Below are 23866 nucleotides of genomic sequence, written 5' to 3' on the forward strand. Positions count from 1 at the left end.
GAATAAAATAGCGAATGTAAAGCTATTATTATGCCTGGGATACGATAAAATGAAACCAGAATCGAATTTCGAACTTTCTAAACGGATTTCTCGAGGAAACGGAAGCTTAACAGAAGCGGAAATTCGCAAATTAGAGGGTCTTAGAGAAGGAATTCGGCAAAAATCTCTCCAGCTCATTGCGGAGTAATGAGTCTCGTTCGTTTGCCCGTTTACAATCAAATTAGGCTACAACTATGTCCAAATGCGGCAGTGACCGAGCTACGTTCATTTCACATGTCTTATCTGGTCCTGATCGTGGTTCAGATGATTTTAGCCCAAAATCGTCTTTCAACAAGTAATCAAAAATAAAAAATCGGACTTCCCAGGGGGTCACCCATCCAGGGGCGATGGACAATACGCGGCACTGCTCTCGCCCAATCAGAACCATGAAGTTAAGCGTTCTGGCACGATGGCAGAGCTAGGATGGGTGACCTCCCTGGAAAGTCCTCGTGTCGTGACCGTTTACATAAATTATCGCTAAAACTGTTGAAATAATTTTTTTTAATGAGTTAACCATCTCCGGAGTAAGCTGCGTCATACCCTTCCGCACAAAACCGGCTCACGACAACAAAAATCGCTAAATGTTCCCAGAAAATAGAAAAAAATTAAGAAGAAAAAAAGTAGCGAATGTAAAGCTATTATTATGCCTGGGATACGATAAAATGGAACCGGAATCGAATTTCGGAATTCCTAAAAAGATTTCTCGAGGAAACGGAAGCTTAACCGAAGCGAAAAATCGCAAATTAGAGGGTCTTAGAGAAGGAATTCAGCTAAAATCTCTCCAGCTCATTGCGGAGTAATGAGACTCGTTCGTTTGCCCGTTTACAATCGAATTAGCCTACAATTTTGTCCCAATCCGGCAGTGCCCGAGCTACGTTGATTTCACATGTCTTATCTGGTCCTGATCCAGATTCAGATGATTTGAGCCGAAAATCGTCTGTCAACAAGTAATCAAAAATAGAAAAACACGAAAAGGGGTGCAACACGAGGACTGCCTAAGGGGTCACCCATCCTAGTACTGCTCTCTCCCAAGCACGCTTAACTTAGTAGTTCTGATGGGATCCGGTGCATTAGTTCTGGTATGATCGCACCCGACATTGAGTGGGATGTTTATTCTTATATCCCTCGAGTACGTGTGGCGCGGGCGGCAATGGACAACACGCGGCACTGCTCTCGCCCAATCAGAACCATGAAGTTAAGCGTTCTGGCGAGATGCCAGAGCTAGGATGGGTGACCTCCCTGGAAAGTTCTCGTGTCGCGAACGTTTACGTAAATTATAGCTTAAACAGTAAAAATAATTGTTTTTAATGAGTAAACCATTTCCGGATTAATCTGCGTCATACCCTTCCGCACAGAACCGGCTCACGACAACAAAAATCGCTAAATGTTACCAGAAAATTGAAAAAAAAATAAGAAGAAGAAAATAGCGAATGTAAGGCTATTTTTATGCCTCGGATACGATAAAATGGAATCAGAATCGAATTTCGGACTTCCTAAACGGATTTCTTGAGGAAACGGAAGTTTAACAGAAGAGGAAAATCGCAAATTAGAGGTTCTTATAGAAGGAATTCGGCTTAAATCTCGCCAGCTCATTGCAGAGTAATGAGTCTCGTTCGTTTGCCCATTTACAATCAAATTAGGCTACAATTTTGTCCAAATCCGGCAGAGCCCGAGCTACGTTGATTTCACATGTCTTATCTGGTGCCGATCAAGATTCAGATGATTTGAGCCGAAAATCGTCTGTCAACAAGTAATCAAAAATAGAAAAACAAGAAAAAGGGTGCAACACGAGGACTTCCCCGGGGGTCACCCATCCTAGTACTGCTGTCGCCCAAGCACGCTTAACTTCGAAGTTCTGATGGGATCCGGTGCATTAGTGCTGGTATGATCGCACCCGACATTGAGTAGGATGTTTATTCTTATATCCCTCGAGTACGTGTGGTGCGGGCGGCGATGGACAACACGCGGCACTGCTCTCGCCTAATCAGAACCATGAAGTTAAACGTTCTGGCGCGATGCCAGAGCTAGGATGGGTGATCTCCCTGGAATGTCCTCGTGTCGTGATCTTTTACATAAATTATCGCTAAAACTGTTGAAATAATTGTTTCTAATGAGTTAACCATCTCCGGAGTAATTTGCGTCATACCCTTCCGCACAAAACCGGCTCACGACAACAAAAATCGCTAAATGTTCCCAGAAAATTGAAAAAAAAATAAGATGAAGAAAATAACGAATGTAAGCTATTATTATGCCTGGAATACGATAAAATGGAACAGAAATCGAATTTAGAACTTGCTAAACGGATTTCTCGAGGAAACGGAAGCTTAACAGAAGCGGAAAATCGCAAATTAGAGGGTCTTAAAGAAGGAATTCGGCTAAAATCTTGCTAGCTCATTGCGGAGTAATGAGTCTCGTTCGTTTGCCCGTTTACAATCAAATTAGCCTACAATTTTGTTCAAATCCGGCAGAGCCCGAGCTACGTTGATTTCACATGTCTTATCTGGTGTCGATCGAGATTCAGATGATTTGAACCGAAAATCGTCTGTCAACAAGTAATCAAAAATAGAAAAACAAGAAAAGGGGTGCAACACAAGGACTTCCCAGGGAGTCGGGTCACCCATCCTAGTACTGCTCTCGCCCAAGCACATTTAACTCCGGAGTTCTGATGGGATCCGGTGCATTAGTGCTGGTATGATCGCAACCGACATTGAGTGGGATGTTTATTCTTATATCCCTCGAGTATGTGTGGAGCGGGCGGCGATGGACAACACGCGGCACTGCACTCGCCCAATCAGAACCATGAAGTTAAGCGTTCTGGCGCGATGGCAGAGCTAGGATGGGTGACCTCCCCAAAAAGTCCTCGTGTCGCGACCGTTTACGTAAATTATGGCTAAATCAGTCGAAATAATTGTTTTCAATGAGTTAACAATCTCCGGAGTAATATGCATCATACCCTTCCGCCCAGAACCGGCTCACGACAACAAAAATCGTTAAATGTTCCCAGAAAATAGAAAAAAAAATAAGAATAAGAAAATAGCGAATGTAAAGCTATTATTATGCCTTGGATACGATAAAATGGAACCGGAATTGAATTTTGGACTTCCTAAGCGGATTTCTCGAGGAAACAGAAGCTTAACAGAAGCGGAAAATCGCAAATTAGAGGGTCTTAGAGAAGGAATTCGGCTAAAATCTCGCCAGCTTATTGCAGAGTAATGAGTCTCATTCGTTTGTCCGTTTACAATCAAATTCGGCTACAACTTTGTCCAAATCCGGCAGTGCCCGAGATAAGTTGATTTCACATGTCTTATCTGGTCCTGATCGAGATTCAGATGATTTGAGCCAAAAATAGTCTGTCAACAATTAATCAAAAATAGAAAAACACGAAAAGAGGTGCAACACGAGGAATTTCAAGGGGCTCACCCATCCTGGTACTGCACTCGCCCAACCACACTTAACTTCGGAGTTCTGATGGGATCCGGTGCATTACTGCTGGTATGATCGCACCCGACCTTGAGTGGGATGTTTATTCTTTTATCCCTCGTGTACGTTTGGAGCAGGCGGCGATGGACAACACGCGGCACTACTCTATCCCAATCAGAACCATGAAGTTAATCATTCTGGCGCGATGGCAGAGATAGGATGGGTGACCTCCCTGGGAAGTCCTCGTGTCTAGACGGTTTACGTAAATTATGGCTAAAACAGCCGAAATAATTGTTTCAAATGAGTTAACCATCTCCGGAGTAATCGGCGTCATACCCTTCCGCGCAGAACCGGCTCACGACAACAAAAATCGCTAAATGCTCCCAAAAAATAGAAAAAAAAATAAGAATTAGAAAATAGCGAATGTAAAGCTATTATTATGCCTGGGATACGATAAAATAGAACCGGAATCGAATTTCGGACTTCCTAAGCGGATTTCTCGAGGAAACGAAAGCTTAAAAGAAGCGGAAAATCGCAAATTAGAGGGTCTTAGAGAAGGAATTCGGCTAAAATCTCGCCAGCTCATTGCGGAGTAATGAGTCTCGTTCGTTTTCCCGTTTACAATCAAATTAGGCTACAATTTTGTCCAAATCCGGCAGTGCCTGAGCTACTTTGATTTCACATGTCTTATTTGGTCCCGATCGATATTCAGATGATTTGAGCCGAAAATCGTCTGTCAACAAGTAATCAAAAATAGAAAAACACGAAAAGGGGTGCAACACGAGGAAATCCCAGGAGGTCACACAGCCTAGTACAGCTCTCGTCCAAGCACGCTTAACTTCGGAGTTCTGAGGGGATCCGGTGCATTAATGCTGGTATGATTGCACCTGACATTGAGTGGGATGTTTATTCTTATATCCCTCGAGTATGTGTGGAGCGGGCGGCGATGGACAACAAGCGGCACTGCTCTCGCCCAATCAGAACCATGAAGTTAAGCGTTTTAGCGCGATGGCAGAGCTAGGATGGGTGACCTCCCTAGGAAGTCCTCCTGTCGCGACCGTTTACGTAAATTATGGCTAAAACAATCGAAATAATTGTTTTTAATGAGTTAACCATCTCCGGAGTAATCTGCATCATACCCTTCCGCACAGAACCGGCTCACGACAACAAAAATCGCTAAATGTTCCTAGAAAATAGAAAAAAAAATAAGAATAAGAAAATAGCGAATGTAAAGCTATTATTATGCCTGAGATACGATAAAATGGAACCGAAATCGAATTTTGGACTTCCTAAGCGGATTTCTCGAGGAAACGGAAGCTTAACAGAAGCGGAAAATCGCAAATTAGAGGGTCTTAGAGAAGGAATTCGGCTAAAATCTCGCCAGCTCATTGCGAAGTAATGAGTCTCGTTCGTTTGCCCGTTTACAATCAAATTAGGCTACAATTTTGTTCAAATCCGGCAGTGCCTGAGCTACTTTGATTTCACATGTCTTATCTAGTCACGATCGAAATTCAGATGATTTGAGCCGAAAATCGTCTGTCAACAATTAATCAAAAATAGAAAAATAAGAAAAGGGATACAACACGAGGAATTCCCAGGGGGTCACCCATCCTAGTACAGCTCTCGTCCAAGAACGCTTAACTTCGGAGTTCTGAGGGGATCCGGTGCATTAATGCTGGTATGATCGCACCTGACATTGAGTGGGATGTTTATTTTTATATCCCTCGAGTATGTGTGGAGCGGGCGGCGATGGACAACACGCGGCACTGCTCTCGCCCAATCAGAACCATGAAGTTAAGCGTTCTGGCGCGATGGCAGAGCTAGGATGGGTGACCTCCCTGGGAAGTCCTCTTGTCGCGACCGTTTACGTAAATTATGGCTAAAACAGTCGAAATAATTGTTTTTAATGAGTTAACCATCTCCGGAGTAATCTGCGTCATACCCTTCCGCACAGAACCGGCTCACGACAACCAAAATCGCTAAATGTTCCTAGAAAATAGAAAAAAAAATAAGAATAAGAAAATAGCAAATGTAAATCTATTATTATGCCTGGGATACGATAAAATGGAACCGGAATCGAATTTTGGACTTCCTAAGCGGATTCTCGAGGAAACGGAAGCTTAACAGAACCGGAAAATCGCAAATTAGAGGGTCTTAGAGAAGGAATTCGGCCAAAATCTCGCCAGCTCATTGCGGAGTATTGAGTCTCGTTCGTTTGCCCGTTTTACAATCAAATTAGGCTACAATTTTGTTCAAATCCGGCAGTGCCAGAACTACGTTAATTTCAAATGTCTTATCTGGTCCTGATCGAGATTCAGATGATTTGAGCCGAAAATCGTATGTCAACAAGTAATCAAAAATAGAAAAACATGGAAAGGGGTGCAACACGAGGACTTCCCAGGAGGTCACCCATTCTAGTACAGTTCTCACCCAAGCACGCTTAACTTCAGAGTTCTGATGGGATCCGGTGCATTAGTGCTGGTATGATCGCACCCGACATTGAGTGGGATGTTTATTTTTATATCTCTCGTGTACGTGTGGAGCAGGCAGCGATGGACAACACGCGGCACTGCTCTATCCCAATCAGAACCATGAAGTTAAGCGTTCTAGCGCGATGGAAGAGCGAGGGCGGGTGACCTCCCTGGGCAGTCCTCGTGTCGCGACCGTTTACGTAAATTATAGCTAAAACAGTCGAAATAATTGTTTTTAATGAGTTAATCGCCTCCGGATTAATTTGCGTCATACCCTTTTCCGCACAGAACCAGTTCACGACAACAAAAATCGCTTAATTTTACCAAAAAAAAATAGAAAAAAAATAAGAAGAATAAAATAGCGAATGTAAAGCTATTATTATGCCTGAGATACGATAAAATGGAACCAGAATCGAATTTCAGACTTCCTAAGCGTATTTCTCGAGGAAACGGAAACATAACACAAGCGGAAAATCGCAAAGTAGAGGGTCTTAGAGAAGGAATTCGGCTAAAATCTCGCCAGCTCATTGCATAGCAATGAGTCTCGTTCGTTTGCCCGTTTACAATATAATTAGCCTGCAATTTTGTCCAAATCCGGCAGTGCCCGAGTTACGTTGATTTCACATGCCTTATTTGGTCCCGATCGAGATTCAGATGTTTTGAGCCGAAATTCGTCTGTCAACAAATAATCAAAAATAGAAAACACGAAAAGAGGTGCAACACGAGGACTTCCCAGGGGGTCGCCCATCCTAATACTGCTCTCGCCTAAGGACGCTTAACTTCGGAGTTCTGATGGGATCCGGTGCATTAGTGCTGGTATGATTGCACTCGACATTGAGTGGGATTTTTATTCTTATATCTCTCGAGTACGTGTGGAGCAGGCGACGATGGACAACACGCGGCACTGCTCTCGCCCATTCAGAACCATGAAGTTAAGCGTTCTGGCGCGATGGCAAAGCTAGGATGGGTGACCTTCCTGGGAAGTCCTCGTGTCGCGACCGTTTACGTTAATTATGGCTAAAACAGTCGAAATAATTTTTTTTAATGAGTTAACCGTCTTTGAACTAATCTGCGTCATACCCTTCCGCACAGAATCGGCTCATGGCAAAAAAAATCGCTAAATGTTCCCAGAAAATAGAAAAAAAAATAAGAAGAAGAAAATAGCGAATGTAAAGCTATTATTATGCTTAAGATACGATAAAATGGAACAGGAATCGAATTTCAAACTTCATAAGCGGATTTCTCGAGGAAACGGAAGCTTAACAGAAGCGGAAAATCGCAAATTAGAGGGTCTTAGAGAAGGAATTCGGCTAAAATCCTCCATCTCATTGCGGAGTAATGAGTCTCGTTCGTTTGCCCGTTTAAAATAAAATTAGCCTACAATTTGTCCAAATCCGACAGTGCCCGAGCTACGTTGATTTCACATGTCTTATCTGGTCCGATCGAGATTTAGATGATTTGAGCCGAAAATCGCCTGTCAACAAGTAATCAAAAATAGAAAAACACGAAAAGGGGAACAATACGATGACTTCCCACGGGGTCACCCATCCTAGTACTGCTCTCGCCCAAGTACGCTTACATTCGAAGTTCTGATGGGACCCGGTGCATTAGTGCTAGTATGATTGTACCCGACATTGAGTGGATTTTTAATCTTATATCTCTCGAGTACGTGTGGAGCGGGCGACGATGGACAACACGCGGCACTGCTCTCGCCAAATCAAAACCATGAAGTTAAGCGTTCTGGCGCGATGGCCGAGCTAGGATGGGTGACCTTCCTGGAAGTCCTTGTGTCGCGACCATTTACGTAAATTATGGGTAAAACAGTCGAAATAATTGTTTTTAATGAGTTAACCATCTCCGGAGTAATCTGCGTCACACCCTTCGGCACAGTACCGGCTCACGGCAATATAAATCGCTAAATGTTCCCAGAAAATAGAAAAAAATAAGTAGAAGAAAAAAGCGAATGTAAAGCTATTATAATGCCTAAGATACGATAAAATGGAACAGGAATCGAATTTTGAACTTCCTAAGCGGATTTCTCGATTAAACGGAAGCTTAACAGAAGCGGAAAATCGCAAATTAGAGGGTCTTAGAGAAGGAATTAGGCTAAAATCTCTCCATCTCATTGCGGAGTAATGAGTCTTGTTCGTTTGCCCGTTTACAATCAAATTAGCCTACAATTTGTCCAAATCCGACAGTGCCCGAGCTACGTTGATTTCACATGTCTTATCTGGTCCCGATCGAGATTTAGATGATTTGAGCCGAAAATCGCCTGTCAACAAGTAATCAAAAATAGAAAAACACGAAAAGGGGAGCAATACAATGACTTCCCACGGGGTCACCGATCCTAGTACTGCTCTCTCCCAAGTACGCTTAACTTCGAAGTTCTGATGGGATCCGGTGCATTAGTGCTAGTATGATCGCACCAGACATTGAGTGGATTTTTAATCTTATATCTCTTGAGTACGTGTGGAGCGGGCGACGATGGACAACACGCGGCACTGCTCTCGCCAGCTCATTTCGGAGTAATGATTCTCGTTCGTTTTCCAGTTTACAATCAAATTAGCCTACAATTTTGTCGAAATCCGACAGTGCCCGAGCTACGTTGATTTCACATGTCTTATTTAGTCCCGATCAAGATTCAGATGATTTGAGCCGAAAATCATTTGTCAACAAGAAATCAAAAATAGAAAAACACGAAAATGGGTGCAACACGAGGACTTTCCAGGGGGTCACCCATCCTAGTACTGCTCTCGCCAAAGGACGCTTAAATTCAGAGTTCTGATGGGATCCGGTGCATTAGTGCTGGTATGATCGCACCAGACATTGAGTGCGATTTTTATTCTTATATCTCCTGAGTACGTGTGGAGCGGGCGGCGATGGACAACACGCGGCACTGCACTCGCCCAATCAGAACCATGAAGTTTGCGTTCTGGCGCGATGGTAGAGCTAGGATGGGTGACCTCCCATGGGAATTCCTCGTGTCGCGACCGTTTATGTAAATTATAGCTAAAACAGTCGAAATAATTGTTTTTAAGGAGTTAAACGTCTCCGGAGTAATCTGCGTCATACCCTTTTCCGCACGAAACCGGCTTACGACAACAAAAATCGCTAAATGTTCCCAAAAAATAGAAAAAAAAATAAGAAGAAGAAAATAGCGAATGTAAAGCTATTATTATGCCTGGGATACGATAAAATTGAACCGGAATCGAATTTCGAATTTTCTAAGCGGATTTCTCGAGGAAACGGAAGCTTAACAGAAGCGGAAAATCGCAAATTAAAGGGTCTTAGAGAAGGAATTCGGCTAAAATCTCGCCATCTCATTGCGGAGTAATGTGTCCCGTTCGTTTGCCCGTTTACAATCAAATTAGGAAATAATTTTGTCCAAATCCGGCACTGCCCGAGCTACGTTGATTTCACATGTCTTATCTGGTCCCGATCGAGATTCAGATGATTTGAGCCGAAAATCGTCTGTCAACAAGTAATCAAAAATAGATTAACACGAAAAGAGGTGCAACACGAGGACTTCGCAGGGGGACACCCATCCTAGTACTGCTCTAGCCCAAGCACGGTTGACTTCGGAGTTCTGATGGGATCCGGTGCATTAGTGCTGGTATGATCGCACCCGACATTGAGTAGGATGTTTATTCTTATATTCCTTGAGTACGTGTGGAGCGGGCGGCGATGGACAACACGCGGCATTGCTCTCGCCCAATAAGAACCATGAAGTTAGCGTTCTGGCGCGATGGCAGAGTTAGTGTGGGTGACCTCCCTGGGAAGTCCTCGTGTCGCGACCGTTTACGTAAATTATGGCTAAAACAGTCGAAATAATTGTTTTATTGAGTTAACCGTCTCCGGAGTAATCTGCGTCATACCCTTCCGCACAGAACCGGCTCACAACAATAAAAATCGCTAAATGTTCCCAGAAAATAGAAAAAAAATAAGAACAAGAAAATAGCGAATATAAAGCTATTATTATGCCTGAGATACGATAAAATGGAACAAGAATCGAATTTAGAACTTCCTAAGCGGATTTCTCGAGGAAACAGAAGCTTAACAGAAGCGGAAAATAGCAAAATAGAGGGTCTTAGAGAAGGAATTCGGCTAAAATCTCGTCAGCTCATTGCGGAGCAATGAGTCTCATTTTTTTGCCCGTTTACAATAAAATTAGGCTACAATTTTGTCCAAATTCGGCAATGCCCGAGCTACGTTGATTTCACATGTTTTATCTAGTCCCGATCGAGATTCAGATGATTTGAGCCGAAAATCGTCTGTCAACAAGTAATCAAAAATAAATTAACACGAAAAGAGGTGCAACAGGAAGACTTCCCAGGGGGTCACCAATCCTAGTACTGCTCTAGCCCTAGCACGGTTGACTTCAGAGTTCTGATGGGATCCAGTGCATTAGTGCTGGTATGATCGCACCCGACATTGAGTGGGATTTTTATTCTTATATCCCTCGAGTACGTGTGGAGCGGGCGGCGATGGACAACACGCGGCACTGCTCTCGCCCAATCAGAACCATGAAGTTAGCGTTCTGGCGCGATGGCAGAGTTAGTATGGGTGACCTTCCTGGGAAGTCCTCTTGTCGCGACCGTTTACGTAAATTATGGCTAAAACAGTTGAAATATTTGTTTTAATGAGTTAACCGTCTCCGAAGTAATCTGCGTCATACCCTTCCGCACAGAACCGGCTCACAACAATAAAAATCGCTAAATGTTCCCAGAAAATAGAAAAAAAATAAGAAGAAGAAAATAGCGAATGTAAAGTTATTATTATGCCTGAGATACGATAAAATGGAACAAGAATCAAATTTCGAACTTCCTAACCGGATTTCTCGAGGAAACGGAAGCTTAACAGAAGCGGAAAATCGCAAATTAGAGGGTCTTAGAGAAGGAATTCGGCTAAAATCTCGTCAGCTCATTGCGGAGCAATGAGTCTCATTTTTTGCCCGTTTACAATCAAATTAGGCTACAATTTTGTCCAAATCCGGCAATGCCCGAGCTAAGTTGATTCCACCTGTCTTATCAAGTCCCGATCGAGATTCAGATGATTTGAGCCGAAAATCGTCTGTCAACAAGTAATCAAAAATAGATTAACACGAAAAGTGGTGCAACAAGAGGACTTCCCTGGGAGTCACCCATCCTAGTACTGCTCTAGCCCAAGCACGGTTGACTTCGGAGTTCTGATGGGATCCGGTGCATTTGTGCTGGTATGATCGCACCCGACATTTAGTGGGATTTTTATTCTTATATCCCTCGAGTACGTGTGGAGCGGGCGGCGATAAACAACACGCGGCACTGCTCTCTCCCAATAAGAACTATGAAGTTAAGCGTTCTAGCGCGATGGCAGAGCTATGATGGGTGACCTCCCTTGGAAGTCCTCGTGTCGCGACCGTTTACGTAAATTATGGCTAAAACAGTCGAAATAATTGTTTTTAATGAGTTAACCTAATCCGGAGTAATCTACGTCATACCCTGCCGCACAGAACCGGCTCACGACAACAAAAATCGATAAATGTTCCCAGAAAATAGAAAAAAAAATAAGAAAATGAAAATAGCGAATGTAAAGCTATTATTATGCCTGGGATACGATAAAATGGAACCGAAATCGAATTTCGAACTTCCTACGTGGATTTCTCGATGAAACGGATGCTTAACAAAAGCAGAAAATCGCAAATTAGAGGGTCTTAGAGAAGGAATTCGGCTAAAATCTCGTCAGCTCATTGCGGAGTATGAGTCTCGTTCGTTTGCCCGTTTACAATCAAATTAGGCTACAATTTTGTCCAAATCCGGCAGTTCCCGAGCTACGTTGATTTCACATGCCTTATCTGGTCCCGATCGAGATTCAGATGATTTAAGCCGAAAATCGGCTGTCAACAAGTAATCAAAAATAGAAAATCACGAAAAGGGGTGCAAAACGAGGACTTCCCAGGGGTCACCAGCCTAGTACTGCTCTTGCCCAAGCACGCTTAACATCGGAGTTCTGATGGGATCCGGTGCATTAGTGCTGGTATGATCGCACATGACATTGAGTGGGATGTTTATTCTTCTTATATCTCTCGAGTACGTGTGGAGCGGGCGACGATGGACAACACGCGGCACTGCTCTCGCCTAATCAGAACCATGAAGTTAAGCGTTCTCGCGCGATAGCAGAGCTAGGATGGGTGACCTTCCTGGGAAGTCCTCGTGTCGCGACCATTTACGTAAATTATGGCTAAAACAGTCGAAATAATTTTTTTTAATGAGTTAACCGTCTCCGGAGTAATCATCGTCATACCCTTCCGCACAGAACCGGCTCATGGCAACAAAAATAGCAAAATGTTCCTAGAAAATAGAAAAAAAATAAGAAGAAGAAAATATCGAATGTAAAGCTACTATTATGTCTGAGATACGATAAAATGTAACAGGAATCGAATTTCAAACTTTCTAAGAGGATTTCTCGAGGAAACGGAAGCTTAACAGAAGCGGAAAATCGCAAATTAGAGGGTCTTAGAGAAAGAATTCTGCTAAAATCTCGCCAGCTCATTGCAGAGTAATGTGTCTCGTTCGTTTGCCCGTTTACAATCAAATTAGCAAATAATTTTGTCCAAATCCGGCAATGCCCGAGCTACGTTGATTTCACATGTCTTATCTAATCCTGAAGTTAAGCGTTCTGGCTGACGGCAGAGTTAGGATGGGTGACCTCCCAGGGAAGTCCTCGTTTCGTGACCGTTTACGTAAATTATGGCTAAAACCGTCGAAATAATTGTTTTTAATGAGTTAACTGTCCACGGAGTAATCTGCGTCATACCCTTCCGCACATAACCGGCTCATCACAACAAAAATCGCTAAATGTTCCCAGAAAATAAAAAAAAATAAGAAGAAGAAAATAGCGAATGTAATGCTATTATTATGCCTGAGATACGATAAAATAGAAACGGAATCGAATTTCGACTTCCTAAGCGAATTTCTCGAGGAAACGGAAACTTAACAGAAGCAGAAAATCGCAATGATTCTCGTTCCTTTGCCCGTTTACAATCAAATTAGTGTATAATTTTGTCCAAATCCGGCATTTCTCGAGCTACGTTGATTTCACATGTTTTATCTGGTCCCGATAGAGATTCAGATTATTTGAGCCGAAAATAGTCTGTCAGCAAGTAATCAAAAATAAAAAAACACGATTAGGGGTGCAACACGAGGACTTCCCAGGGGGTCACCCATCATAGTACTGCTCTCGCCAAGAACGCTTAACTTCGGAGTTCTGATGGGATCCGGTGCATTAGTGCTGGTATGATCGCACCCGACATTGAGTGGGATGTTTATTCTTATATCCCTCGAGTACATGTGGAGCGGGCGGCGATAGACAACACGCGGCACTTCTCTCGCCCAATCAGAACCATGAAGTTAAGCGTTCAGGCGCGATGGCAGAGCGAGGATGGGTGACCTCCCTGGGCAGTCCTCTTGTCGCGACCGTGTACGTAAATTATGACTAAAAGAGTCGAAATAATTGTTTTTAATGAGGTATCCGTCTCTGGAGTAATCTGCATCATGCCCTTCCGCACAGAACCGGCTCACGACAACAAAAAATCGCTTAATGTTTCCAAAAAATAGAAAAAAAATTAGAAGAAGAAAATAGCGAATGTAAAGCTATTATTATGCCTGAGATACGATAAAATGGAAACGGAATCAAATTTTGAACTACCTAAGCGGATTTCTCGAGTAAACGGAAGCTTAACAGAAGCGGAAAATCGCAAATTTGAGGGTCTTAGAGAAGGAATTCAGCTAAAATCTCGCTAGCTCATTGCGGAGTAATGAGTCTCGTTCGTTTGCCTGTTTACAATCAAATTAGGCCACAATTTTGTCCAAATCCGGCTGTGCCCGAGCTACGTTGATTTCACAAGTCTTATATGGTCCCGATCGAGATTCAGATGATTTGAGCTGAAAATCGTCTGTCAACAAGTAATAAAAAAATAGAAAAACACGAAAAGGGGTGCAACACGAGGACTTCCCAGGGGGTCACCCATCCTAGTACTGCTCTAGCCCAAGCACGCCTAACTTCAGAGTTTTTATGCGACCGGTGCATTATTGCTGGTATGATCGCACCAGACATTGATTGGGATTTTTACTCATATATCCCTTGAGTACGTGTGGAGCGGGCGACGATTGACAACACGCGGCACTGCTCTCTTCCAATCAGAACCATGAAGTTAAGCGTTCTGGCGCGATGGCAGAGCTAGGATGGGTGACCTCCCTGGGCAGTCCTCGTGTCGCGACCGTTTACGTAAATTATGGCTAAATAGTCGAAATAATTATTTTTAATGAGTTAACCGTCTCCGGAGTAATCTACGTTATACCCTTCCGCACTGAACCGGCTCACGACAACAAAAATTGCTAAATGTTCCCAAAAAATACAAAAAAAAATAAGAAGAAGAAAATAGCAAAGGTAAAACTTATATTATGCCTGGGATACGATAAAATGGAACATGAATCGAATTTCGAACTTCCTAAGCGGATTTCATTAGGAAACGGATGATTAACAGAAGCGGAAAATCGCAAATTAGAGAATCTTAGAGAAGGAATTCGGCTAAAATCTCGCCAGCTCATTGCGGAGTAATGAGTCTCGTTCGTTTGCCCGTTTACTATCAAATTAGCCTACAATTTTGTCCAAATCCGGCAGTGCCCGATCTACGTTGATTTCACATGTCTAATCTGGTCCCGACCGAGATTCAGATGATTTAAGCCAAAAATCGTCTGTCAACAAGTAATCAATAATAGAAAAACACGAAAAGGGGTGCAACACGAGGACTTCCAAGGGGACCGGTCACCCATCCTAGTACTGCTCTCGCCCTAGCACGCTTAACTTCGGAGTTCTGATGGGATACGGTGCATTAGTGCTGGTATGATCGCACCCGACATTGAGTGGGATGTTTATTCTTATATCTCTCGAGTACGTGTGGAGCGGGCGGCGATGGACAACACGCGTTCCACTGCTCTTATCCAATCAGAACCATAAAGTTAAGCGTTCTAGTGCGATGGTAGAGCTAGGATGGGTGACCTCCCTGGGAAGTCCTCTGTCACGACTCCTTACGTAAATTATAGGTAAAACAGTCGAAATAATTGTTTTTAATGAGTTAAACATCTCCGGACTAATTTGTGTCATACCCTTCCGTACAGAAGCGGCTCACCCATAATAGTACTGCTCTCGCCCAAGCACGCTTAACTTCGGAGTTCTGATGGGATCCGGTGCATTAGTGCTGGTATGATCGCACCCGACATTGAGAGGGATTTGTATTCTTATATACCTCGAGTACGTGAGGAGTGGGCGGCGATGGACAACACGCGGCACTGCTCTCGCTCAATCAGAACCTTGAAGTTAAGCGTTCTGGCGCGATGGAAGAGCTAGGTTGGGTGACCTCCCTGGGAAGTCCTCGTGTCGCGATCGTTTACTTAAATTATGGAAAAAACAGTCAAAATAATTGTTTTTTATTAGTTAATCGTCTCCGGAGTAATCTGAGTCATACCCTTCCGCATAGAACCGGCTCACAACAACAAAAATCGCTAAATGTTCCTAGAAAATAGAAAAAAAAATAAGAATGTCTCATTTTGTCCCGATCGAGATTCAGATGATTTGAGCAGAAAATCGTCTGTCAACAAGTAATCAAAAATAGAAAAACACGAAAAGGGGTGCAACACGAGGACTTCTTAATGGGTCACCCATCCTAGTACTGCTGTCGCCCAAGCACGCTTAACTTCGGGGTTCTGATGGGATTCGGTGCATTATTGCTGGTATAATCGCACTCGACATTCAGTGGGATTTTTATTCTTATATCCCTCGAGTACGTGTGGAGCGGACGGCGATGGACAACACCCGGCACTTCTCTCGCCCAATCAGAACCATGAAGTTAAGCGTTCTGGCATGATGGCAGAGCTAGGATGGGTGACCTCCCTCAGAAGTCCTTGTGTCGCGAGTGTTTATGTAAATTATGGATAAAACAGTCGAAATAATTGTTTTTAATGAGTTAACCGTCTCCGGAGTAATCTGCGTCATACCCTACCGAACAGAACCGGCTCACGACAACAAAAATCGCTAAATGTTCCCAGAAAATAGAAAAAAATTAAGAATAAGAAAATAATGAATGTAAAGCTATTATTATGCCTAAGATAAGATAAAATGGAACTGGAATCGAATTTCGAACTTCCTAAGCGGATTTCTCGAGGAAACAGAAGCTTAACAGAAGCGGAAAATCGCAAATTAGAGGGTCTTAGAGAAGGAATTCGGCTAAAATCTCGTCAGTTCATTGCGGAGTAATAAGTCTCGTTCGTTTGCCCATTTACAATCAAATTAGTTTACAATTTTGTCAAAATCCGGCAGTGCCCGAGCTACGTTGATTTCATATGTCTTATCTGGTCCCGATCGAGATTCAGATGATTTGAGCCGAAAATTGTCTGTCAACAAGTAATCAAAAATAGAAAAACGTGAAAAGAGGTGCAACATGAGGACTTCACAGGGGGTCACCCATCCTAGTACTGCTCTCGCCCAAGCACGCTTAACTTTGGAGTTCTGATGGGATCCGGCGCATTAGTGCTGGTATGATCGCACCCGACATTGAGTGCGAAGTTTATTCTTATATTCCTTGAGTACGTAGGAGTGGGAAGCGATGGACAACACTCGGCACTGCTCTCGCCCAATAAGAACCATGAAGTTTAAGCGTTCTAGCGCAATGGAAGAGCTAGGATGGGTGACACTACCTGGTAAATCCTCGTGTCGCGATCGTTTACGTACATTATGGCCAAAATAGTCGAAATATTTGATTTTAATGAGTTAACCGTCGCCGGAGTAATATGCGTCATCACCTTTCGCACAGAACCGGCTCACGACAACAAAAATCTCTAAATGTTCCCAGAAAATAAAAAAAAATTAAGAAGAAGAAAATAGCGAATGTAAAGCTATTATTATGCCTTGGATATGATAAAATGAAATCGGAATCGAATTTCGAACTTTCTAAGCGTATTTCTCGAGGAAACGGAAGCCTAACAAAAGCTGAAAATCTGAAATTAGAGGGTCTTAGAGAAGGAATTAGGCTAAAATCTCGCCACCTCGTTGCGGAGTAAAGAGTCTCGTTCGTTTGCTCGTTTACAATCAAATTAACCTACAATTTTGTCAAAATCCGGCAGTGCCCGAGCTACGTTGATTTCCCATGTCTTATCTGGTCCCGATCGATATTCAGATGATTTGAGCCGAAAATCGTCTGTCAACAAATAATCAAAAATAGAAAAACAGGAAAAGGAGTGTAACACGAGGAATTCCAAGGGGTCACCCATTCTAGTACTCCTCTCGCCCAAGCACACTTAACTTCGGAGTTCTGATGGGATCCGGAGCATTAGAGCTGGTATGATCGCACCCGACATTGAGTGGGAAGTTTATTCTTATATCCCTTGAGTACGTAGGAGCGGGCGGCGATGGACAACACTCGGCACTGCTCTCGCCCAATAAGAACCATGAAGTTAAGCGTTCTGGCGCGATGGAAGAGCTAGGATGGGTGACACTCTCTGGTAAATCTTCGTGTCGTGATCGTTTACGTAAATTATGGCTAAAACAGTCGAAATATTTGTTTTTAATGAGTTAACCGTCTCCAGAGTAATCTGTATCATACACTTTCGCACAGAACCGGCTCACGACAACAAAAATTGCTAAATGTTCCCAGAAAATAGAAAAAAATAAGAAGAAGAAAATAGCGAATGTAAAGCTATTATTATGCCTGAGATAAGATAAAATGGAACCGGAATCGAATTTCGAACTTCCTAAGCGGATTTCTCGAGGAAACGGAAGCCTAGCAGAAGCTGAAAATCTCAAATTAGAGGGTCTTAGAGAAGGAATTAGGCTAAAATCTCGCCACCTCGTTGCGGAGTGTTGAGTCTCGTTCGTTTGCCCGTTTACAATCAAATTAGCCTACAATTTTGTCCAAATCCGGCAGTGCCCGATGTACGTTGATTTCACATGTCTTATCTGGTCCCGATCGAGATTCAGATGATTTGAGCCAAAAATCGTATGTCAACAAGTACTCAAAAATAGAAAAACACAAAAATGGGTGCAACACGAGGACTTCCAAGGGGGTCTACTGCTCTCGCCCAAGCACGCTTAACTTCGGAGTTCTGATGGGATCCGGTGCATTAGTGCTGGTATAATCGCACTCGAAATTTAGTGGGATTGTTATTCTTATATCCCTCGAGTACGTGTGGAGCGGACGGCGATGGACCACACGTGGCACTTCTCTCGGCCAATCAGAACCATGAAGTTAAGCGTTCTGGCACGATGGCAGAGCTAGGATGGGTAACCTCCCTCGAAAGTCCTCGTGTCGCGACTGTTTACGTAAATTATGGATAAAACAGTCGAAATAATTGTTTTTAATGAGTTAACCGTCTCCGGAGTAATCTGCGTCATACCCTTCCGCACAGAACCGGCTCACGACAACAAAAATTGCTAAATGTTCCCAGAAAATAGAAAAAAATTATGAATAAGAAAATAACGAATGTAAAGCTATTATTATGCCTGAGATAAGATTAAATGGAACCGAAATCGAATTTCGAACTTCCTAAGCGGATTTCTCGAGGAAACAGAAGCTTAACAGAAGCGGAAAATCGCAAATTAGAGGGTCTTAGAGAAGGAATTCGGCTAAAATATCGCCAGCTCATTGCGGAATAATAAAATTTGGTTACAATTTTGTCAAAATCCGGCAGTGCCCGAGCTACGTTGATTTCACATGTCTTATCTGGTCCCGATCGAGATTCAGATGATTTGAGCAGAAAATCGTCTGTCAACAAGTAATCAAAAATAGAAAAACACGAAAAGGGGTGCAACACGAGGACTTTCCAGGTGGTCACCCATCCTAGTACTGCTCTCGCCCAAGCACGATTAACTTCAGAGTTCTGATGCGATCCGGTGCATTAGTGCTGGTATGATCGCACATGACATTGAGTGGGATGATTATTCTTATATCCATCGAGTACGTAGGAGCAGGCGGCGATGGACAACACTCGGCACTGCTCTCGCCCAATCAGAACCATGGAGTTAAGCGTTCCGGCGCGATGGAAGAGCTAAGATGGGTGACACTCCCTGGTAAATCCTCGTGTCGCGATCGTTTACGTAAATTATGGCTAAAACAGTCGAAATATTTGTTTTTATTGAGTTAATCGTCTCCGGAGTAATCTGCGTCATACCCTTCCGCATAGAACCGGCTCACGACAACAAAAATCGCTAAATCTTCCCAGAAAATAGAAAAAAATTAATAATAAGAAAATAGCGAATGTAAAGCTATTATTATGCCTGGGATACGATAAAATGAAATCGGAATCGAATTTCGGACTTCCTAAGCGGATTTCTCGAGGAAACAGAAGTTTAACAGAAGCGGAAAATCGCAAATTAGAGGGTCTTAGAGAAGGAATTCGGCTAAAATCTCGCCAGCTCATTGCGAAGGAATGAGTCTCGTTCGTTTGCCTGTTTACAATCAAATTATGCTACAATTTTGTCAAAATCCGGCAGTGCCCAAGCTACGTTGATTTCACATGTCTTATCTGGTTCCGACCGAGATTCTGATGATTTGAGCCGAAAATTTTCTGTCAACAAGTAATCAAAAATAGAAAAACACGAAAAGGGGTGCAACACGAGGACTTCCAAGGGGGTCACCCATTCTAGTACTGCTCTCGCCCAAGCACGCTTAACTTTGGAGTTCTGATGGTATCCGGTGCATTAGTGCTGGTATGATCGCACCCGACATTCAGTGGTATTTTTATTCTTATATCCCTCGAGTACGTGTTGAGCGGGCGGCGATGGACAACACGCGGCACTGCTCTCGCCCAATCAGAACCATGAAGTTAAGCGTTCTGGCGCGATGGAAGAGCTAGGTTGGGTGACCTCCCTGGGAAGTCCTCGTGTCGCGACCGTTTACGTCAATTATAGATAAAACAGTCGAAATAATTGTTTTTAATGAGTTAACCGTCTTCAGAGTAATCTGCGTTATACCATTCCGCACAGTACCGGCTCACGACAACAAAAATTGCTAAATGTTCCCAGAAAATAGAAAAAAAAAATAGGAAAAAAAAATAGCGAATTTAAAGTTATTATTATGCCTGGGATAAGATAAAATGGAACCGAAATTGAATTTCGGACTTCCTAAGCGGATTACTCGAGGAAACGGAAGCTTAACAGAAGCGAAAAATCTCAAATTAGAGTGTCTTAGAGAAGAAATTCGGCTAAAATCTCGTCAAATCATCGCGGAGTAATGAGTCTCGTTCGTTCGCCCGTTTACAATCAAATTAGGCTACAATTTTGTTCAAATCTGGCAGTGCCCGAGCTACGTTGATTTCACATGTCTTATCTGGTCCCGATCGAGATTCAAATGATTTGAGCCAAAAATCGTATGTCAACAAGAAACCAAAAATAGAAAAACACGAAAAGGGGTGCAACACGAGGACTTCTCAAGGGGTCACCCATCCTAGTACTGCTCTCGCCCTAGCATGCTTAACTTCTGAGTTCTGATGGGATATGGTGCATTAGTGCTGGTATGATCGCACCCGACATTGAGTGGGATTTTTATTCTTATATCCCTCGAGTACGTGTGGAGCAGGCGGCGATGGACAACACGCGGTACTGCTCTCGCCCAATAAAAACCATGAAGTTAAACCTTCTGGCGCGATGGCAGAGCTAGGATTGGTGAACTCCCTGGGCAGTCCTCGTGTCGCGACTGTTTACGTAAATTATGGCTAAAACATTCGAAATAATTATTTTTAATGAGTTAACCATCTCCGGAGTAATCTTCGTCATATCCTTCTGCACAGAACCGGCTCACGACAATAAAAATCGCTAAATGTTCCCAGAAAATAGAAAAAAAATAAGAAAAAGAAAATAGCGAATGTAAAGCTATTATTATGCTTGGTATACTATAAAATTGAACCGAAATCGAATTTCAAACTTCCTTAGAAGATTTCTCAAGGAAACGGAAGATTAACAGAATCGGAAAATCGCAAATTAGAGGGTCTTAGAGAATGAATTCGGCTAAAATCTCGCCAGCTCGTTGCGGAGTAATGAGGCTCGTTCGTTTGCCCGTTTACAATCAAATTAGTCTACAATTTTGTCCAAATCCGGCAGTGCCCGAGCTACGTTGATTTCACATGTCTTATCCGGTCTCGATCGAGATTCAGATGACTTGAGCCTAAAATCGTCTGTCAACAAGTAATCAAAAATAGAAAAACACGAAAAGGGTCAACAAGTAATCAAAAATAGAAAAACACGAAAAGGGGTGGCAACACGAGGACTTCCCAGGGGATCACCCATCCTAGTACTGCTCTCGCCCAAGCACGCTTAACTTCGGAGTTCTGATGGGATCCGGTGCATTAGCGATGGACAACACGCGGCACTTCTCTCGCCCAATCAGAACTATGAAGTTAAGCGTTCTGGCGTCCTCGTGTCGCGATTGTTTATGTAAATTATGGCTAAAACAGTCGAAATAATTGTTTTTAATGAGTTAACCGTCTCCGGAGTAATCTGCGTCATACCCTTCCGCACAGAACCGGCTCACGACAACAAAAATTGCTAAATGTTACCAAAAATAGAAAAAAATAAGAATAGGAAAATAGCGAATGTAAAGCTATTATTATGCCTGAGATACGATAAAATGAAACCAGAATCGAATTTTGAACTTTTTAAGCGGATTTCTCGAGAAAACGGAAACTTAACAGAAGCGGAAAATCTCAAATTAGAGGGACTTAGAGATGGAATTAGGCTAAAATCTCGCCACCTCGTTGCGGAGTAATGAGTCTCGTTCTTTTGCCCGTGTACAATAAAATTAGCCTACAATTTTGTCCAAATCCGGCAGTGCCCGAGCTACGTTTATTTCCCATGTCTTATCTTGTCCCGATCGAGATTCAGATGATTTGAAACGAAAAATCGTCTGTCAACAAGTAATCAAAAATAGAAAAACACGAAAAATAGGTGCAACAAGAGGACTTCCTAGGGGGTCACCCATCCTAGTACTGCTCTCGCCCAAGCACGCCTAACTTCGGAGTTCTGATGAGATCCAGTGCATTAGTGCTGGTATGATCGCACCCGACATTGAGTGGGATACGATAAAATGGAACCGGAATCGAATTATGAACTTACTAAGCGGATTTCTCGAGGAAACAAAAGCTTAACAGAAGAGGAAAATCGCAAATTAGAGGGTCTTAGAGAAGGAATTTGGCTAAAACTCGCCACCTCGTTGCGGAGTATTGAGTCTCGTTCGTTTGCCCGTTTACAATCAAATTAGCCTACAATTTTGTCCAAATCCAGCAGTGTCCGATATACGTTGATTTCGCATGTCTTAAATGGTTTCGATCGAGATTCAGAAGATTTGAGCCAAAAATCGTCTGTCAATAAGTAATCAAAAATAGAAAAACACGAAAAGGGGTGCAACACGAGGACTTCCCATAAGGGTACCCCGTTCTAGTACTGCTCTCGCCCAAGCATGCTTAACTTTGGAGTTCTGATGGGATCTGGTGCATTAGTGCTTGTATGATCGCACCCGACATTGTGTGGGATGTCTATTCTTATATCCCTCGAGTACGTGTGGAGCGGGCGGCGATGGACAACACACGGCACTGCTATCGCCCAATCAGAACCATGAAAATAAGCGTTCTGGCGCGATGGCAGAGCTAGGATGGGTGACCTCCCTGGGCAGTCCTCGTGTCGCGACCGTTTACGTAAATTATGGCTAAAACATTCGAAATAATTGTTTTTAATGAGTTAACCGTCTCCGGAGTAATCTGCGTCATACCCTTCTGCACAGGACCGTTGCAGAGTAACGAGTCTCGTTCGTTTGCCCGTTTACAATCAAATTAGCGTACAATTTTGTTCAAATCCGGCATTGCCCGACCTACTTTGATTTCACATGTCTTATCTGGTCCCGTTCGAGATTCAGATGATTTGAGCCTAAAATCGTCTGTCAACAAGTAATAAAAATTAGAAAAAATGAAAAGGGGTGTAACACGAGGACTTCCCAGGGGGTCATCCATCCTAGTACTTCTCTCGCCCAGGCACGCTTAACTTCAGAGTTCTGATGGGATCCGGTGCATTAGTGCTGGTATGATCGCACCAGACATTGACTGGGATGTTTATTCTTATATCCCTCGAAAACGTGTGGAGCGGGCTGCGATTGACAACACGCGGCACTTCTCTTGCCCAATCAGAACCATGAAGTTAAGCGTTCTGGCGCGATGGCAGAGCTAGGATGGGTGACCTCCCTGGGCAGTCCTCGTGTCGCGACCGTTTACGTAAATTATTGCAAAAACAGTCGAAATAATTGTTTTTAATGAGTTAACCGTCTCCGGAGTAATCTGCGTCATACCCTTCCGCACACAACCGGCTCACGACAACAAAAATCGCTAAATGTTCCAAGAAAATAGAAAAAAAATAAGAAGAAGAAAATAGCGAATTTAAAGCTTTTATTATGCCAGGGATACGATAAAATGGAACCGGAATCGAATTTCGAACTTCCTAAGCGGATTTCTCGCGGAAACTCAAGCTTAAGAGAAGCGAAAAATTGTGAATTAGAGGGTCTTAGAGAAAGAATTCGGCTAAAATCTCGTCACCTCGTTGCGGAGTAATGAGTCTCGTTCGTTTGCCCGTTTACAATCAAATTAACCTACAATTTTGTCCAAATCCGGCAGTGCCCGAGCTACGTTGATATCACATGTCTTATCTTGTCTTGATCGAGATTCAGATGATTTGAGCCGAAAATCGTCTGTCAACAAGTAATAAAAAAAAGAAAAACACGAAAAGGGGTGCAATACCAGGACTTCCCAAGGGGTCACCCATCCTAGTACTACTCTCGCTTAAGCACACTTAACTTCGGAATTCTGATGGGATCCGGTGCATTAGTGCTGGTATGATTGCACCCAACATTGACAAGGATATTTATTCTT

The 23866-nt window shown here is 43.1% G+C and overlaps 19 non-coding genes and 11 pseudogenes across 19 annotated transcripts; all 30 read right to left on the minus strand.

The window, feature by feature from the left end:
* Nucleotides 1-1013: 1013 nt before the first annotated feature.
* Nucleotides 1014-1132, minus strand: LOC142510975 (5S ribosomal RNA; annotated as a pseudogene).
* Nucleotides 1133-1816: 684 nt separating this feature from the next.
* Nucleotides 1817-1935, minus strand: LOC142515658 (5S ribosomal RNA). The gene has a single exon (XR_012811492.1). It is a non-coding gene; the product is annotated as a 5S ribosomal RNA (ribosomal RNA).
* A 683-nt stretch (nucleotides 1936-2618) lies between these two features.
* On the minus strand, nucleotides 2619-2742 carry LOC142509210 (5S ribosomal RNA). The gene has a single exon (XR_012807395.1). It is a non-coding gene; the product is annotated as a 5S ribosomal RNA (ribosomal RNA).
* Nucleotides 2743-3426: 684 nt separating this feature from the next.
* LOC142511129 (5S ribosomal RNA) lies at nucleotides 3427-3545 on the minus strand (annotated as a pseudogene).
* A 684-nt stretch (nucleotides 3546-4229) lies between these two features.
* LOC142509982 (5S ribosomal RNA) lies at nucleotides 4230-4348 on the minus strand. The gene has a single exon (XR_012808125.1). It is a non-coding gene; the product is annotated as a 5S ribosomal RNA (ribosomal RNA).
* A 684-nt stretch (nucleotides 4349-5032) lies between these two features.
* Nucleotides 5033-5151, minus strand: LOC142508459 (5S ribosomal RNA). Its single transcript, XR_012806670.1, has one exon. It is a non-coding gene; the product is annotated as a 5S ribosomal RNA (ribosomal RNA).
* A 684-nt stretch (nucleotides 5152-5835) lies between these two features.
* On the minus strand, nucleotides 5836-5954 carry LOC142514585 (5S ribosomal RNA). Its single transcript, XR_012810473.1, has one exon. It is a non-coding gene; the product is annotated as a 5S ribosomal RNA (ribosomal RNA).
* A 687-nt stretch (nucleotides 5955-6641) lies between these two features.
* LOC142506930 (5S ribosomal RNA) lies at nucleotides 6642-6760 on the minus strand. The gene has a single exon (XR_012805202.1). It is a non-coding gene; the product is annotated as a 5S ribosomal RNA (ribosomal RNA).
* A 681-nt stretch (nucleotides 6761-7441) lies between these two features.
* LOC142511613 (5S ribosomal RNA) lies at nucleotides 7442-7560 on the minus strand (annotated as a pseudogene).
* A 679-nt stretch (nucleotides 7561-8239) lies between these two features.
* Nucleotides 8240-8358, minus strand: LOC142511764 (5S ribosomal RNA; annotated as a pseudogene).
* A 275-nt stretch (nucleotides 8359-8633) lies between these two features.
* LOC142509965 (5S ribosomal RNA) lies at nucleotides 8634-8752 on the minus strand. The gene has a single exon (XR_012808109.1). It is a non-coding gene; the product is annotated as a 5S ribosomal RNA (ribosomal RNA).
* Nucleotides 8753-9438: 686 nt separating this feature from the next.
* LOC142517289 (5S ribosomal RNA) lies at nucleotides 9439-9557 on the minus strand. Its single transcript, XR_012813042.1, has one exon. It is a non-coding gene; the product is annotated as a 5S ribosomal RNA (ribosomal RNA).
* Nucleotides 9558-10238: 681 nt separating this feature from the next.
* LOC142511742 (5S ribosomal RNA) lies at nucleotides 10239-10357 on the minus strand (annotated as a pseudogene).
* Nucleotides 10358-11037: 680 nt separating this feature from the next.
* Nucleotides 11038-11156, minus strand: LOC142510175 (5S ribosomal RNA). Its single transcript, XR_012808302.1, has one exon. It is a non-coding gene; the product is annotated as a 5S ribosomal RNA (ribosomal RNA).
* A 683-nt stretch (nucleotides 11157-11839) lies between these two features.
* On the minus strand, nucleotides 11840-11956 carry LOC142510562 (5S ribosomal RNA; annotated as a pseudogene).
* A 1139-nt stretch (nucleotides 11957-13095) lies between these two features.
* Nucleotides 13096-13213, minus strand: LOC142516155 (5S ribosomal RNA). Its single transcript, XR_012811966.1, has one exon. It is a non-coding gene; the product is annotated as a 5S ribosomal RNA (ribosomal RNA).
* Nucleotides 13214-13898: 685 nt separating this feature from the next.
* Nucleotides 13899-14016, minus strand: LOC142512470 (5S ribosomal RNA; annotated as a pseudogene).
* Nucleotides 14017-14699: 683 nt separating this feature from the next.
* On the minus strand, nucleotides 14700-14822 carry LOC142508220 (5S ribosomal RNA). The gene has a single exon (XR_012806445.1). It is a non-coding gene; the product is annotated as a 5S ribosomal RNA (ribosomal RNA).
* A 770-nt stretch (nucleotides 14823-15592) lies between these two features.
* On the minus strand, nucleotides 15593-15711 carry LOC142511654 (5S ribosomal RNA; annotated as a pseudogene).
* Nucleotides 15712-16394: 683 nt separating this feature from the next.
* Nucleotides 16395-16513, minus strand: LOC142515971 (5S ribosomal RNA). Its single transcript, XR_012811790.1, has one exon. It is a non-coding gene; the product is annotated as a 5S ribosomal RNA (ribosomal RNA).
* Nucleotides 16514-17197: 684 nt separating this feature from the next.
* Nucleotides 17198-17315, minus strand: LOC142508078 (5S ribosomal RNA). Its single transcript, XR_012806310.1, has one exon. It is a non-coding gene; the product is annotated as a 5S ribosomal RNA (ribosomal RNA).
* A 682-nt stretch (nucleotides 17316-17997) lies between these two features.
* LOC142512381 (5S ribosomal RNA) lies at nucleotides 17998-18105 on the minus strand (annotated as a pseudogene).
* Nucleotides 18106-18760: 655 nt separating this feature from the next.
* Nucleotides 18761-18879, minus strand: LOC142506657 (5S ribosomal RNA). The gene has a single exon (XR_012804942.1). It is a non-coding gene; the product is annotated as a 5S ribosomal RNA (ribosomal RNA).
* Nucleotides 18880-19562: 683 nt separating this feature from the next.
* LOC142515948 (5S ribosomal RNA) lies at nucleotides 19563-19681 on the minus strand. Its single transcript, XR_012811767.1, has one exon. It is a non-coding gene; the product is annotated as a 5S ribosomal RNA (ribosomal RNA).
* A 684-nt stretch (nucleotides 19682-20365) lies between these two features.
* LOC142517376 (5S ribosomal RNA) lies at nucleotides 20366-20484 on the minus strand. Its single transcript, XR_012813125.1, has one exon. It is a non-coding gene; the product is annotated as a 5S ribosomal RNA (ribosomal RNA).
* A 721-nt stretch (nucleotides 20485-21205) lies between these two features.
* On the minus strand, nucleotides 21206-21324 carry LOC142512189 (5S ribosomal RNA; annotated as a pseudogene).
* A 572-nt stretch (nucleotides 21325-21896) lies between these two features.
* LOC142507854 (5S ribosomal RNA) lies at nucleotides 21897-22015 on the minus strand. The gene has a single exon (XR_012806096.1). It is a non-coding gene; the product is annotated as a 5S ribosomal RNA (ribosomal RNA).
* Nucleotides 22016-22349: 334 nt separating this feature from the next.
* On the minus strand, nucleotides 22350-22469 carry LOC142511295 (5S ribosomal RNA; annotated as a pseudogene).
* Nucleotides 22470-22920: 451 nt separating this feature from the next.
* On the minus strand, nucleotides 22921-23039 carry LOC142515226 (5S ribosomal RNA). The gene has a single exon (XR_012811083.1). It is a non-coding gene; the product is annotated as a 5S ribosomal RNA (ribosomal RNA).
* A 683-nt stretch (nucleotides 23040-23722) lies between these two features.
* On the minus strand, nucleotides 23723-23841 carry LOC142506582 (5S ribosomal RNA). The gene has a single exon (XR_012804871.1). It is a non-coding gene; the product is annotated as a 5S ribosomal RNA (ribosomal RNA).
* Between the last annotated feature and the right edge of the window lie 25 nt (nucleotides 23842-23866).

Source organism: Primulina tabacum, chromosome 10 (genome assembly GCF_025594145.1).
Source record: "Primulina tabacum isolate GXHZ01 chromosome 10, ASM2559414v2, whole genome shotgun sequence".
NCBI lineage: Eukaryota > Viridiplantae > Streptophyta > Magnoliopsida > Lamiales > Gesneriaceae > Primulina > Primulina tabacum.